Source organism: Lynx rufus, unplaced genomic scaffold, assembly GCF_022079265.1.
Source record: "Lynx rufus isolate CCGP_SWC_20201006 ecotype Redwood Valley unplaced genomic scaffold, mLynRuf1.p SCAF_6, whole genome shotgun sequence".
NCBI lineage: Eukaryota > Metazoa > Chordata > Mammalia > Carnivora > Felidae > Lynx > Lynx rufus.
Genome location: NW_025814878.1, coordinates 134,483,255 through 134,500,231, shown reverse-complemented (window position 1 = coordinate 134,500,231; position 16,977 = coordinate 134,483,255). Strand labels below are relative to the sequence as shown.

The following is a 16,977-nucleotide window of genomic DNA, read 5'->3' as shown; positions in this document are numbered from 1 at the left end:
AGAAATACTTCAGTCCCAGGAAATCTAATTTATTTTCCTTGAGGTTGAACCTGAGCATGAACATTTAAGATTTTTTTTTTAATGTTTATTTATTTTTGAGAGAGAGAGAGAGAGAGAGCATGAGAGGGGGAGGGGCAGAGAGAGAGGTTAGACACAGAATCGGAAGCAGGCTCCAGGCTCTGAGCTGTCAGCACAGAGCCTGATGCGGGGCTCCAACTCATGGACCTCGAGGTCATGACCTGAGCCAAAGTTGGAGGCTCAACCGACCGAGCCACCCAGGCACCCCTCGAACATGAACGTTAAAAAATAACTCTCTTCAGGGGATTCAGTGAGTGGCCAGAATTGAGAGCCACAGGCGGGTCTCTGCATAGCGACAGCCCCCCCCACCCCCCAGCTCTGATGCCGTAAGGCTGTCTTCCCCTAGAAAGAAGGCAAGTGGCACTTGCCAGAAATCCCCCCAAAGTGCAAGAGGTTGAACAACGTTAGCAAGAGGGAAGATTCCATGAACGGAAAACACAAAGTACAGAGAAGACCTAAGTACAGCGGAGGAAGAAGAGCCCAAAACAGGATACTGATTCTGTTTGGTAAATCAGGAGCAGGAACCGGAAGTTACAATTTTAAAAAGCCACCCAATTTGGGTAGTTGGTGAGCTTTGAGAACTGGGTATCTGGAGATATCCTTTGCCTACCTCCTGCCGAACCTTCAGAAAGGTCTTTCTAATGCATCCTGTCCCGCTTAAACTCACGCCCCTGGCTTTTTCTTTTTTCGGGCCTGAGCTATTTGGAACAATCTGTGCAGATTCAATCTGTCTCTCCCAAGCTGTTACTAGGACAGTGTGTCTCACATTTGAATGTGGATCAGAAGCAGCTGGACGCCTTAATACCATACAGATTTCCAAGCTCCATGACCAGAAATTCCGAATTTCTGACTCCGAAATCTGAACTGGGGGCCAGAACTTGGGTTTTTACCAGGTTCCCAGGTGAGGCCGCGGCCGCTGGTCTGGCCTACACCTCGGGGAGCCCGGGACTGGAGCCATCACCCTACAACCCTGGGTGCGTTCACCCATCGCCTAAAACCCTTTCGTGTTTACGGGATCGAGCCCAACCGTGGAGCAGGGCACACAGACTCTTCAGTGCTTCGGGACGTCTCTCTCCCCTCGGCATCGCAGGCTCAGGCACAGCAAACATTTCCGTGTTCCGCCGCCCTGCCTGGTACTTTCACACGTTCAGGCTTTGCATATCCTTTCCTCTGCCTGAAGTCTTTCCCTCCTGCTTCTATATTCGGTGGACTCCCACTCATCAGTCAAGATTCTGCCTAAATGTCACTTTCTCCACGAAACCATCGCAGAGCCCGTCAGGAATACACTGCCTCTCCTCTCTCGTCTGTGCTCTGATTTGGAATCATCACCTCGCATTTTGATGATCTATTTGCACATCTCTCTAATGCCTTGTGAGCCCCTAGGAATAAAGCTCAATTTATTCTCTTTATCTTCATCTTAAGACCTAGCACAGCGGCCAGCACAAAATATACGCTAAGTGAACATTTGCCACAGGAAACGCTGACTAGTCAAAGACAAACTATATAGCAAAGAGGCGGGTGACTTTTCCCTTAAGGCCTAAAAATACTAAAAATGAAAAGACAGATTCACTCATGAGATGGGGGGGGGGGGTGGGCGTATCAGAAGGACCCGGAAAATGTTTTCAAGGCTGGACGTTATGGAAAACATGTAGAGTTCCTGAAAGAATTTCCTGAGACCATTGTCTTCTCTACCCGGGAATTAATGCCACTTTCCTTAATCCTTACTCCGCACTTCCAGAAAGGTGTTAGCATTTCAAGTCTCATCAGTACTAAAGAGAGTTTGGGTGTGGTCTCACTCTTCTGAGCAAATATAACTGCAATTATCTCAGTGACAAAAAGTGAGAGAAACGACTTGGTAACACCCTTCACATTTGAAATGTAGGACACACTGCCATTTGTAGGATAGAGATCCAAGGTTCTTCCTTTTATTAAGATTAATGCCAGTATCTTAGGGCTTAAAGACACTTAAGTGGCCACAGAAGAAATTTAGTGTCATTCAAACAAAATGAATTACAGTCATCTATTCTCAGGTTTCTAAAATACTGGCTGGGCTGCGGGGGGGTGGGGGGTGGGAACCCTGCATTTATAGATGATTGTAAGGATGAGGATATTTTTCTGTCGCTGGCTGGTATTTTATAAAACATGCCACTGTGTTCAGCTCTGCAGAATTTATGCCGTTAGGAGTTATGCCTTCAGACAATAGCTGGCCCCAGGAAAGGGAACTGTGGGCAGAGCATTTGTTGGGAAATGATTTACGAAGACATGTGAGTTGGTTTGTTCTGAGTTTTAATCTTTCCTTTCAGGAAAGCCTTGACCTTGAAAGGACTTGCAGATCCGCCTGAGCTTGTACTTCGGAAGGGCAAAGTACTGTCAGTCATGAGTGGTAGGTGGTATTTATTTGTGTGTCCAGACACATTCTGGGATTCGACCACTAATGTGATCCAGAATAATTATCTGTTCACTCGTCATTCAGCAAGCTTGTATGGAGGGCTGGTCCCGTGCCAGGTGCTCCTGTCGGCCCTGGGGAGACAACAGTGAACAAAGCAGACACAAGTCTCAGCCCACATGGACCTTACACTCTAGTTGGGGAGAGACAGGCAAGAAACCAGATGGGTATCTGTATGTGTATGGTGTGTGTGTGTGTGTGTGTGTGTGTGCTTAAATCATTATGGAGAAGAAGAAAGCTAGAAGCAGGCTAGAGAATTATGAGGGTAGCCAGCCTGTGATTTTCCACCACGGGTTCAGGGAAGACCTCATTGGTGGGGAGAGGGTGGCCGAGGGGCCCTGCCACTGCTGGGGGAGGATCCTTCTGGGCAGAGGAAACAGACACAACTGGTCTGAGATGGGACCAGGCCTGGGGTGCTGAAGAACTGAGAGGTGCTAGTGAGACTGGAGCAGAGTGAGTGGGGAACGTACTAGAAGATGAGGTCCAGAGAGCTTGGTGTAGGGTGGGGGCATCCTTGTATATGGCTTTGCAGGCCATTGTAATGACTTGGGCTTTTATTGGGTGTGAGATGGGAATTCTTGGCAATGTCAGTTAGGAAAAGGATGGGGGGGGGGTGATGTGCCTGGGTGGTCCGGTCTGTTAAGCGCCCAACTCGTGATTTCCTCTTGGGTCATGATCTCACAGTTCATGAGTTCGAGCCCACCTGGGGCTCTGTGCTGGCAGTGTAGAGCCTGCTTGGAATTCTCTGTCACCCTCTCTCTGTCCTACTTGTGTGTTCTCTCTCCCCAAAATAAATACACTTTATTAAAAAAAAGAAAAGAAAAAGGGTAGGATCTCTTTTATGTTTTAACAGAGTCACGCTGGCTGCTGTCTTCAGAATAGATGGGAAGGAGACAAGGCAGGGGCTGGGGGATGAATTGGAAGGTCATGACAGCCGTCCCCGTGAGAGGTGGCTCTGGCTTGGAGAGGGACGTGGTACACAGATGGTGAGAAGTGGTCATACCCTGGATATATTCTGAAAGAAGAGCCAACAGGATCCCATACAATATATTCTGTATGGGACAGAAAATGGGAGAGACAGAGAGAAGTCAAGCGTGACGTCAAGGTTTGGGGCCCAAGCCATGGAGGTGGAGATGCCATTCATTGAGAGGCGAAGGGCTGTGAGGGAAGCAGAGAGAAGCTCTTATTTGGAACATGTTAAGTTGAGATGCTGATGAGACACTCAGGTGGAGCCTGGTCTTAGAGAAGACATTGGTGTTGGATAGAAGGTCAACAGTCATCTGCATGTAAGTGGTATTTGAAGCCACTGGATTGGATATCACCAACCATGATGTAGGTAAGAAAGAAAAGAAGCCCAAAGGAAAACGTCCTAGGTTGTTAAAGGGAAGGGATCAAGGATACAAGGAAGTCAAGGAACTGAGAAGTCAAGATGTGGGAAGGGTATCCACGCAGATATTGAAATTGCCAAGAATTGGGGCAAAAAGAATGTTGGAAATCCAGGAGTGAAAGAGTCAAGGGATAGACTATCCAAGATTTTGATTATTATGCAATCAAGTAGAATAAGCCAAAATGCTCTAAAACCCAGTAGTTATTTAGGGTACTATTGAGAGGCATAATGGCTTCAATTAACTATCCTTCAGCGCCACCTGCTGGACACAGACCAAAGCAAATGGCTATAGGATGAAGCCTCTAAGGAAAGCCTTCCACGTGATTTTAATGTTTCATGACAGGTGCAGAAAAATGGAAAAGTCCTTCGGGCACTCTGATTAATTAGCTAATCACTTTGGCATTTCACCAGAGGTAATAAATTTCACAGAGTTTGGTTTCTGAAATATCTAGAGAAGAGATAAAAGAAAGAGGAAGGTCATACAAGGGAAGCCCAGGCACACAAAGGGATAAAAGAAAAGGAGGCAAGGATGAGACAGAAGTTGTCTATTCTACAATTTGGCCTTTGGGACGTGCAGTCGCCATTTTATTTTTTCACGTGTACATGTATTTCCCCCTACCCCACCCCACCCTAGTTTGTTAACATTTTCTGTAATCAGCAACCCCATTTTAAACATTACTGATGATATACCCACCCTGCCGTTGAGTCTAGTACAGGCCCAGGTGAAAAGTAAATGTTTAATATTCGCCAAAGATTGGAGTAAGTGGAACTCAAGAGTGAACATGCTTAACATATTAAGCTGTACCCTCAAAAATGTTGAGATAGTAAGGTTTATATTATGTGTGTGTGTTTACCACAATTAAAAATTTTAAAAATTAAGAGCAGTACAAAGGATGCTTGTGCTGACGGAAATATCCTCTATCTTGCCTGTATCAATGCCAATATTGTGGTTGTGCTAGCGTATAACAGTTTTGCAAGATACATCGATACATTTCTTTAGTGTTTAACATGGTGCTAGCTTGGATTTTTATAATTTTTAGTTGAAAGCATCCTAACTATGAAATGACTTGGCTAGGGGTTTACTCCAGGAGTGGGAGCATTGGTCGGTATTGGCAACGATGCTGGTATAGTTTGTTCCATTAGTAGGGCAGAGGAGAGAAACACCATATCCATTTTGGCATATATTAAAGAGGCGTTGGGGAAAAGTCAAACTACATTTGTGAGTGAGAGATTCTCTATCATCAAAGAATAAGAAAAAACGAATACAAAAATACAAGCTCTGTCAGAGGATGCAGAAACATTTGGGGAACAGAGCCACCTAACTGTGTTCATTTCTCTCCCTTTACTCCTACCCTCATGTCTATGGGTTTTCTAAGCCAAACAGCTATTGGAGTCTGTAGCAAGCTGGAGGAAGGCAAGGTCTTAGGTTTTGTTGGACTCTGGCAGAGAGAACTAGAATAAGACTGTCTCTCCCAAGGGCAGGACGATTGCCTGGAGACCAGGCATTTGACAGTGGTATATCCTGGGAAGGATGAAGCTTTTGGAGATAAAGGGAGCCAGTTGTGATGATCACCATCTGAGCTAAAAAGCATGCCTGGCTACTGGGGTTCTATAACGTTAAAAAGTTAATAGGATTATCTAATCCCTCTTTGCCCATGAGATTGGTAAGGTACACGGAGACCAGCATCAGGGAACTCTCCCCCATGTACATACAACATTGGGGGTTGTGGCCTGACTTGTATCCGTGAACTCCCTAGAATGGAAACTGGTTTTCTTCCCTCTTCCTGTCACTGCTGCCTCCCAGGGTATTTAAACAATCTTACCTGGGTGCTCCCATTGGACATCCAACAAGAGTGATGGCAACAACAAATCCCACCTAAGGATGGTCTGCAGTCAAAGACAGAATGACAAGTTGTAACAAATAGAATACATGCCCAAGGAAATGAAGCTGCTGGAGAAGACAGACAACAATTTAGTAGGGGGAAAATAACATCACATTGAGGGAATCATTCGCAACAGAGACAAGAAATGCTGAAGCTAAAAAAAAAACCCACATAATTTATCAATTAAGCAATTCTAAAGATAAATACAAACTTTCTGTTAAGACCCAAATTAGTGGCAAGTCCAAGAAATATCTCAATGACAAGGGGGAGGGGGATAGATAGATAGATAGATAGATAAGAGACTTGGAGGACAGGCCTAAACACCTAATTCTATAATGGAGCTCTAGAAAAAGAGGCAATACTTTAAAAAATAATAAAAGAACATTTCTGTAAGTTAAACAAATATTGGTGGCCTATAGACTGAAAGAGAATACTGATTTCTAGACTGTGTGTATGTAAAAAGACACACACCTAGCAAAATGCCAGTAAAATTCCTGAATTCAAAAAAGAAAGAAAATCATAAAATCTTCAGACAAAAAGACAAAATCACTTCCCAAAGGAAAAGAATCAGACTGGCCATGGACTTCTCATATGTCATGCTAGAAAATGAAAGACGGTAGGTTCAGATCTACAGACTTCTCAGAGAAAAGAACTACAAGCCACAATCCTATACCCGGCCAAGATATCCCATTTCACACATCAAAGAATCTTGAAGGTATGCATGAATTCAGAGACTGTATCACTTAAGTGGCCCCAAAGGAGGAATTTTCTCAAGCAAATGTTCTCATCAGATCACAAACCTAAAGAGACATGAAGGTAAGGCAAGAAGATGACAGGAAACCATCATGGGCAATGAAACTTGAGATATTTACATCTGTGATATATCTATATCTGAGAATCTGTATATAAGTATACAGATTCTGTATATTAAATCAAAAGTACTAAATTATCTCAAAACACACACACACACACACACACACACACACACAAAAAACAAAACAACCCTGGGAGTTAGAAGTGGTAACTAAAACCATTCTTAGACATTCAGCTTAAGAACAGATGAAGAACGGGAGAGGAGCCAAGATGGCGAAACAGCATGGAAGTTTTTTGTGTGTCTCACATCCATGAAATACAGCCAGACCAACACTAAACCATCCTACACACCTAGAAAGCTGATAGGAGGATTAACACAACAATCCGCACCACCTGAACCACAGAATTCAGCAGGTACGTGGCGCAGAGAGGTGAACTTGGGGAGCGAGAAGCCACGGAGGGCAGGGAGCTGCTTTTGCAGGCAGAGAGAGGATGGAGCCTGGGGGTGGGGGTAGAATACGGGAAAAGCACCCCTCCCCAAAAGCAGCTGGAGAGAAAGTGGAAAATTGGAAATAGCCGAAGGGACTAAACTAAAAAGGGAGAAAAGAGAAAGGAGAGGGTCTAAATTCCATTAAGACTGTAAACACGGAGAGCGCAAAGGCTGCAACTCCACAGCTCGATACCTGGCGGTGCTCTGGTGGGAAGAGCGAATCCCCAGGAACAGAGTGGGGTCCGGGAGGTTCTCAGGCCACACGGGGAAAAGCAATTCCACTGCTGGAAGGACATTTGGTAGAGACTGTTGAGGCCACCTGGTCCCAGCAGACCCCAGAAAAGAGCCACATTCGCTGGTGCTGGAACAAGGTCCTTAAGGGTGAAGCCTGGTGCCAGATGTGTGTTGTGATTTTCCATAATTCCTGAAAAGCTGCAGCTACACTATCTTGCAAACTTTTGCTGGGGCAGGCTGGCACCTGGCCGCAGTCTCGGGGCACCGGCTGCAGCAGGGTCCAGCAAGCGTTCCTGCATGCAGCCACCATTTGGCCATTGCTCGGTGAGACCCTCCCGCAGAGGGGCGGAACAGGTCAAAGCCGCAGGCCTTCAGAAGTAAGGGGCCGGAAAACAGCCCCATCTGAGACAAAACTCGGGAGAGAGGTGCTGCCCGGGGCCTGGTCACGGAGAGTGAGAAAGCGGGGAGTGGATGTGAGCTGAAGACAGAGGACGGGTGCGTGATTGCTGATCGGGGAGAACAGAGTTCCAATACTGGAGAGTGGGTAGCTGGGTGAACCCATTTTCACTGCTCCCGCCATGCACATACCCACCTATGAGCACCGCAACTATCCGCCCCAGTAGGCTAGTGGTGCCATCTAGTGGAGAATGGAGCCATTACACTGAACCCCGCCCAACTGGGCCAACCTCGCTCTTCAAGAACACAAGTCTCACCGCCAGCTTAGTTTATGGACTATAAAGCGCTACATAATCTGACTTCTAGGGGAAAACGAAGTAATTTCAGCCCTATTTCAATCTGTTAGCAGGTCCATCTATTCAATTTTCTTTCTTTTTTTCTTTTCTTTTACACTACTTTTCTTTTTCTTGAATACAGAAAGAGAAAACATTCATTTTTATTTTCAATTTTTATTAAAAATATTTTTATTTAATTTTTTACTATATTTTTTACTTTTGTGTAATTTTTTTTCAAATTCTTACTTCCATCATTTTATTTTAGTCTACTTCAGTGTATTCACATTTTCAAATTTTCAAACGATTTCTTTTTCTTTTTTCTCTTTTTCATTTCTTTTCTTTTGCTTGAATGCAGAAAGAGAAAAACTTCATTTTTACTTTCAATTTCTATTAAAATATTTTTATTTATTTTTTTCTATATTTTTTGCTTTTATGTAAATTTTTTCAAATTCTATTTTACTTCCATCATTTTATTTTAGTCTTCTACATTGTACTCACTTTTTCAAATTTTCAAGCGATTTCTTTTTTTTCTCTTTTTTTCTTTTTCATTTCTTTTCTTTTTCTTGAATACAGAAAGGGAAAACATCATTTTTATATTTAATTTTTATTAAAAATATTTTTCTTTAATTTTTTTCTACTATATTCTTTTGTGTAAATTTTCTCAAATTCTATTTTACTCCAATCATCTCATTTTAGTCTACTTCAGTGTATTCATTTTTTCAAATTCTCAAACAATTTCCTCCCCCCCTTTTTTTTTCTAATCTGTCAAGCCATTTTCAACACCCAGACCAGAAACACACCTAAGATCTAGCATCATTTATTAGATTTGTGTGTTTAATTTTTTAATTTTAATTTTTTAAAATTTTCATTCTTTTTTAATTTTAATTATTCTACCTCATCAATTCCTTTTCTCCCTTCAAAATAACAAAACGAAGGCGTTCACCCCAAAAGAAAGAGCACGAAGAAACGACAGCCAGGGATTTAAGCAACACAGATACAAGCAAGATGTCTGAACCAGAATTTAGAATCACAATAATAATACTAGCTCGAGTCGAAAATAGATTAGAATCCTTTTCTGCAGAGATAAAAGAAGGAAAAACTCGTCAGGGTGAATAAAAAATGCTCTAACTGAGCTGCAATCATGGATGGATGCAGTGGTGGCAAGGATGGATGAGGCAGAACAGAGAATCAGCGAGAGAGAGGACAAACTTATAGAGAATAATGAAGCGGAAAAAAAGAGGGAGATTAAGGCACAAGAGCATAATTTAAGAATTAGAGAAACCAGGGGCGCCTGAATGGCTCAGCCTGTTAAGCGTCCGACTTCAGCCCAGGTCACCACAATCTCATGGTTTGTGAGTTCAAGCCCTGAGTTTGAGCCCCGGGTCGGGGTCTGTGCCGACAGCTCAGAGCCTGGAGCCTGCTTTGGATTCTGTGTCTCCCTCTCTCTCTCTGCCCCTCCCCCACTCACGCTCTGTCTCTCTGTCAAAAATAAATAAACATTTAAAAAATTTAAGAATTAGAGAAATCAGTGACTCATTAAAAAGGAACAACATCAGAATCATAGGGGACCCAGAAGATAAAGAGAGAGAAAAAGGGGTAATAGGGTTATGTGGAAAACTTTCCTAACCCGGGGAAAGACAGAGACATCAAAATTCAGGAAGCACAGAGGACCCCCATTAGATTCAACAAAAACCGACCATCAACAAGGCATATCATAGTCAAATTCACAAAATACTCAAGCAAGGAGAGAATCATGAAAGCAGCAAGGGAAAAAAAGTCCCTAACATACAAGGGAATACAGATCAGGTTTGCAGCAGACCTATCCACAGAAACTTGGCAGGCCAGAAAGGAGTGGCAGGATATATTCAGTGTGCTGAATCAGAAAAATATGCAGCCAAGAATTCTTTATCCAGCAAGTCTGTCATTCAAAATAGAAGGAGAGATAAAGTTTCCCAGACAAACAAAAATTAAAGGAGTTTGTGACCACTAAAACAGCCCTGTAAGAAATTTTAAGGGGACTCTCTGAGGGGAGAAAAGACTAAAAAATATATATACATATATATACCAAAAGCAACAAAGATTAGAAAGGACCAGAGAACACCACCAGAAACTCCAACTCTATAAGCATCATAATGGCAATAAACTCATATCTTTCAGTACTCACTCTAAACATCAATGGACTCAATGCTCCAATCAAAAGACATAAGGTAACAGAATGGATAAGAAAACAAGATCCATCTATATGCTGTTTACAAGAGATCACTTTAGACCTACACAACTTCAGAATGAAAATAAGGGGATGGAGAACCATCTATCATGCTAATGGTCAACAAAAGAAAGCTGGAGTAGCCATACTTATATCAGACTCTAGACTTTAAAATAAAGACTGTATGAAGACATGCAGAAGGGCATTATATCATACTCAAGGGGTCTATCCACCAAGAAGATGTAACAATTGTAAACACTTATGTGCCATATGTGAGAGCACCCAAATATATAAATCAATTAATCACAAACATAAAGAAACTCATCAATAGTAATACCATAATAGGAGACTTCAACACCCCACTCACAACAATGGACAGATCATCTAATCAAAAAATCAAAAGGAAACAATGGCTTTGAATGACACACTGGACCAGATGGACTTAACAGATATATTCAGAACATTTCATCCTAAAGCAGTAGAATATACATTCTTCTCCAGTGCACATGGAATGTTCTCCAGGATAGACCATATACTGGGACACAAATCAGCCCAAAGTAAGTACAAAGAGATCGAGATCATACCATGCATATTTTCAGACCACAACGCTGTGAAACTCGAAATCAACCACAAGAAAAAATTTGGAAAGGTAACAAATACTTGGAGACTGAAGAGCGTTCTACTAAAGAATGAATGGGCTAACCAAGAAGTTAAAGAGGAAATTAAAAAGTATATGGAAGTCAATGAAAATGATAACACCACAACCCAAAACCTCTGGGACACAGCAAAGGCGGTGATAAGAGGAAAGTATATAGTGATCCAGGCCTTCCTAAAAAAGGAAGAAAGATCTCAGATACACAACCTACCCTTATGCCTTAAGGAGCTGGAAAAAGAACAGCAAATAAAACCCCAAACCAGCAGAAGACAGGAAATAATAAAAATTAGAGCAGAAATTAAATGCTATCAAAACCAAAAAAAAAAAAACCTGTAGAACAGATTAATGAAACCAGAAGCTGGTTCTTTGAAAGAATTAACAAAATGGATAAACCACTAGCCAGTTTGATCAAAAAGGAAAAGGAAAGGGCGCAAAGACATAAAATCTAGAATGAAAGAGGAGAGATCACAACCAACACAGGAGAAATAAAAACAATAATAAGAGAATATTATGAGCAATTACATGCCAATAAAATGGGCAATCTGGAAGAAATGGACAAATTCCTAGAAACATATACACTACCAAAACTGAAACAGGAAGAAATAGAAAACTTGAACAGACCCAAAACAGTAAGGAAATTGAATTAGTAATCAAAAATCTGCCAAAAAACAAGAGTCCAGAGCCAGATGGCTTTCCAGGGGAATTCTACCAAACATTTAAGGAAGAGTTAACACCTATTCTCTTGAAGATGTTCTAAAATATAGAAGTGGAAGGAAAACTTCCAAACTCTTTCTATGAAGCCAGCATTACCTTGATTCCAAAACCAGACAGAGACCCCACTAAAAAGGAGAACTATAGACCAATTTCCCTGATGAACATGGATGCAAAAATCCTCAACAAGATATTAGCCAACCGGATCCAACAATACATTAAAAAAATTATTCACCACGACCAAGTGGGATTTATATCTGGGATGCATGGCTGGTTCAATATCTGCAAAACAATTAACATGATTCATCACATCAATAAAAGAAAGGACAAGAACCATATGATTCTCTCAATAGATGCAGAGAAAGCATTTGACAAAATACAGCATCCTTTCTTGATAAAAACCCTCAAGAAAGTAGGAATAGAAGGAGCATACCTAGACATCATAAAAGCCATATATGAATGACCCAATGCTAATATCATCCTCAATGGGGAAAAACTGAGAGCTTTCCCCCTAAGGTCAGGAACAAAACAGGGATGTCCACTCTCGCCACCGTTATTCAACCTAGTATTGGGAGTCTTAGTCTCTGCAATCAGACAATACAAAGAAATAAAAGGCATCCAAATTGGCCAGGAGGAGGTCAAACCTTCACTCCTCGCAAATGACATGATACCGTATATGGAAAACCCAAAAGATTCCACCACCAAACTGCTGGAATTGATTCATGAATTCAGCAAAGTTGCAGGATATAAAATCAACGCACAGAAATTGGTTGCATTCCTATACACCAACAATGAAGCGACAGAAAAAGAAATCAAGGAATCGATCCCATTTACAGTTGCACCAAAACCCATAAAATACCTAGGAATAAATCTAACCAAAGAGGTGAAAAATCTATACACTGAAAACTATAGAAAGCTTATGAAAGAAATTGAAGAAGACCCAAAATGATGGAAAAAGATTCCATGCTCCTGGATAGGAAAAACAAATATTGTTAAAATGTCGATACTATCCAAAGCAATCTACATATTCAATGCAATCCCTATCAAAATAACACCAGAATTCTTCACAGAGCTAGAACAAATAATCCTAAAATTTGTATGGAACCAGAAAAGACCTTATTAGCCAAAGCAATCTTGAAAAAGAAAACCAAAGCAGGAGGCATCACAATCCCAGACTTCAAGCTATACTACAAAGCTGTAATCATCAAGACAGTATGGTCCTGGCACAAAAACAGACACTCAGATCAATGGAACAGAATAGAGAACCCAGAAATCGACCCACAGACATATGGCCAACTAATCTTTGACAACGCAGGAAAGAATATTCAATGGAATAAATACAGTCTCTTTAGCAAGTGGTGCTGGGAAAATGGCAGCGATATGCAGAAGAATGAACCTAGACCACTTTCTTACACCAGACACAAAAATAAACTCAAAATGGATGAAAGACCTCAATGTAAGACAGGAAGCCATCAAAATCCTCGAGGAGGAAGTAGGCAAAAACCTCTTTGATCTTGGCCGCAGCAACTTCTTACTCAACACATCTCTGGAGGCAAGGGAAACAAATGCAAAAATGAACTACTGGAACCTCATCAAAATAAAAATCTTCTGCACAGAAAAGGAAACAATCAGCAAAACTAAAAGGCAATTGACAGAATGGGAGGAGATATTAGAAAATGACATATCAGATAAAGGGTTAGGATCTAAAATCTATAAAGAACTTATCAAACTCAACACCCAAAAAACAAACAATCCAGTGAAGAAATGGGCAAAAGACATGAATAGACACTTCTCCAAAGAAGACATCCAGATGGCCAACCAGATGAAAAAATGCTCAACATCACTCATCATCAGGGAAATACCACCTCACAGTGGTCAGAGTGGCTAACATTAACAACTCAGGAAACAGCAGATGCTGGTGAGGATGTGGAGAAACGGGAACCCTCTTGCACTGTTGGTGGGAATGCAAACTGGTGCAGCCACTCTGGGAAACAGTGTGGAGGTTCCTCAAAAAACTAAAAATAAAACTACCCTATGACCCAGCAATTGCACTACTAGGCATTTAGCCAAGGGATACAGGTGTGGTGTTTCGAAGGGACACAGGCACCCCCATGTCTATAGCAGCACTGTCAACAATAGCCAAAGTATGGAAAGAGCCCAAATGTCCATCGATGGATGAATGGATAAAGAAGATGTGGTATATATACACAATAGAGTATTGCTTGGCAATCAAAAAGAATGAAATCTTGCCATTTGCAACTACGTGGATGGAACTGGAGGGTATTCTGCTAAGTGAACTTAGTCAGAGAAAGACAAAAATCATATGGCTTCACTCATATGAGGACTTTAAGAGACAAAACAGATGAACATAAGGGAAGGGAAACAAAAATGTAAAAACAGGGAGGGGGACAAAACAGAAGAGACTCATAAATATGGAGAACAAACTGAGGGTTATGGGAGTTGTGGGAGGGGGGATGGGCTAAATGGGTAAGGGGCATTAAAGAATCTACTCCTGAAATCATTGTTGCACCATATGCTAACTGATTTGGATGTAAATTTTAAAAAATAATTAAAAAAAAAGAACAGATGAAGAAGGAGGAAAAGCATATTGAAAAGTATTCACTGATCTTGTTGAGGTGATGTGGGGCTATACTGGAGATGTGGGAGGGCTCAAGCTGGCTGGTTGTTGGGAGGTTCCAGGGGGCACCATGAAGGTCCTGGTGTCCCCCACTGAGCTGGGAATATTGTGCACACCCTGCTATGCCCCTTGAGCATATGAAATAGCAGACTTTTATCAGGCTGAGCAGCATGAAATTGCCAATGAATGGACCATATTTAACCTCTGAGTTTTCTATTACAGACAGTGGAATGTAATGTTTCAGCCAAGCCAATACTCCAAGGCCATCTGCCCAGGGCTTCACTTTCTTCCTTTTCGCCCTACAGCACGTCACATTGGAGATGTTAGTCTTTCTAGCAACCGATTCGCAGGCCAGCAATTGTTCCCCATGGGCCGAGGACTCAAGTCCACACGAACTTCTCTACCTCGGCTGCTGCAGCTGGCGATCAATTCGATTGTTTTTTCTGGTCCAGATTTCCAGCATGTAAACCGCACAGGTCACAGCAATGTGGAGGGATAAAGGAATAAGTGTCCCTCCTAGGAGAGTTACCCAAATGGTTCCAAGCCATCTGAACTAATCAAGCACTCAGTCAGTGCCATGGTATTTCTGTCCAAATGGCAATTTCCTGCATCGCCAAGTTTTCTGCAATGGGAGACACAAGATGCAAAACAAACATTTCCATGTTATAGAGCTTAGGAGATAAAACTGAAGGCATTCAAGACTAGTTTCATAAACTAGCATTTGTATGTTGACTGCAGAATCATTCATAATAACCTATAAAAGTGAGAAATTGAAACTAACCCAAACCTCCTATAACAGGGATGAATTAATTAATTAATAGCAGTCTCTTCCAGCTTTTTTGGAAATGCAAATCCCCTTAAATATTTTCAGCAAAAATATTTTCAGCAATTTTGAATGGCATGCGAGAATGAACTGATTTTAAATAAAAAAACATTAAAAAAAGTTTTGATCCTAATTCCTTCAAAATGTAATAGATGTAGGGGTACCTGGGTGGCTCAGTTGGTTAAGTGTCTGACTCTTGATCTCAGCTCAGGTCATCATCTCCTGGTTCGTGAGTCCAAGCACCGCATCGGGCTCTGCACTGACAGTGTGGAGCCTGTTTTGGATTCTTTCCCTCTCTCTCTGCCCCTCCCCTGCTCCCCCCCCCCCCCCGCCAAAACAAATTTAAAAACTTAAAAAAATAAAATATAATAGATGCAGTCAGGTCTGAAAGATTATTAGTTAATAAAAAATAGTCAATTTGACAGAAAGTCTTAAGAAACAATGCATATATGCGGTAAGCAGTTTATTTTAACTTAAAACAGTTACATAAATTTTCATTGAAAATATTTTGGCATAACACCAACAAAGCATGATTGGAATTGTTAACATGAACCACACCTGTCATGCATTATCTAGAGCCCAAGTTTTAGGTGTTTTAATTGGAGGGTGAAATTTGTACATTTTATGAAATGATGTGAGCATAGAACCTTTGAAGTTTTTTTTTTACAATCTTATCTATTCCTTTACAGACCATTTTTATTTTTATTTATTTATTACAGACTATTTTTATTTAAAATAGAGAAGCTATTAAAAATTAAATATAATAACCAGTACAAACGGCATTAGTAGGTTTTAGAAGAAATATCACTGACTTGGTAAGTACTGTTTCTAAGTTTATTTATTTTGAGAGAGAGAGAGAGAGTACAAGTGGGAGAGGGCCAGAGAAAGAGGGAGAAAGAGAATCCCAAGCAAGCCCCACACTGACAGTGCGCAGCCCCACGTGGGGCTCAAACTCACCAACCGTGAGATCATGACCTGAGCGGAAACCAAGAGCCAGACGCTTCACTGACTGAGCCAGCCAGGCGCCCCTGACTTGTTAAGTATTTAACTCGATGCCAGAGGGTAGGGGTCCTTGAGCCTGCTGGAAAGTGGCCTGAACTGATGCCTACAAGGGAGTGAAAGAACAGGGCAGACTTCGGTGAGAATCAGAACTACCTGGAAGGCTTGAGCAAACCCAGAACGTTGGGCCCCACCATCTGATACAGAAGGGCTGGGGTGGGGCCTGAGAACTTGCCTTTATTACAAGGTGGGGAAGGGGCACACCCTGAAAATTGTTATGCCCAGAATTCGTGATCCCCAAAGACCACCAGGGAGCCGAGTCCGATGCAAAAGCAAAAGAGCCTTTATTCGAGCTAGCCCGAGCTCAGTCCCCTACCTGCACCGAGGCAGATACCAGGGAGAGAGAGCGAGTTGCAAAAGCACAAAGGTTTTATAGGGGTCTAGGGGCAGCCGATTGGCTGGGGAAGGGGCGTGGCCTCGGCCGATTGGCTGGGGAAGGGTCAGAGTCCTGCTAGGCAGGTCGCTGGGCGTGTTTTGATCAGGAAGTTTGAATGGGTGAGAGGGAGGTTACTCAAGGGGAGGAGGCGTGGTCTAGGTGAAGGACACAGAGCAAGATGGAGTCGGCCGGCGTAGGCCCGCCCTTTCAAAAATCACTGGCATAAACCAGTCTGGAGGGTTGGTGAACAAATCTCCCTGCCGTCTTTCTCCCACTTAGCATGTGAGCATTGCTGTTTGTTTTAAGCAAGGAAAAAGCATGAATTGTTTTCATATGCATTTTAGACGATACACTGTGTTTGCTTTAGGGATTGAGTTGTGTGACACAGAGAGAAAATTTATGTGTTAATTACTAGAAATTGGTAGGAATTGAAGTACAGCTTTCATG

General features: G+C 42.0%; 1 long non-coding RNA gene across 1 annotated transcript; it reads right to left on the bottom strand.

Moving 5' to 3' along the window:
- Positions 1-2,347: 2,347 nt before the first annotated feature.
- Positions 2,348-15,316, bottom strand: LOC124528981 (uncharacterized). Its single transcript, XR_006966261.1, has 2 exons — positions 14,677-15,316; positions 2,348-2,598 (listed from the first exon to the last, which is right to left on the bottom strand). It is a non-coding gene; the product is annotated as an uncharacterized LOC124528981 (long non-coding RNA).
- Between the last annotated feature and the right edge of the window lie 1,661 nt (positions 15,317-16,977).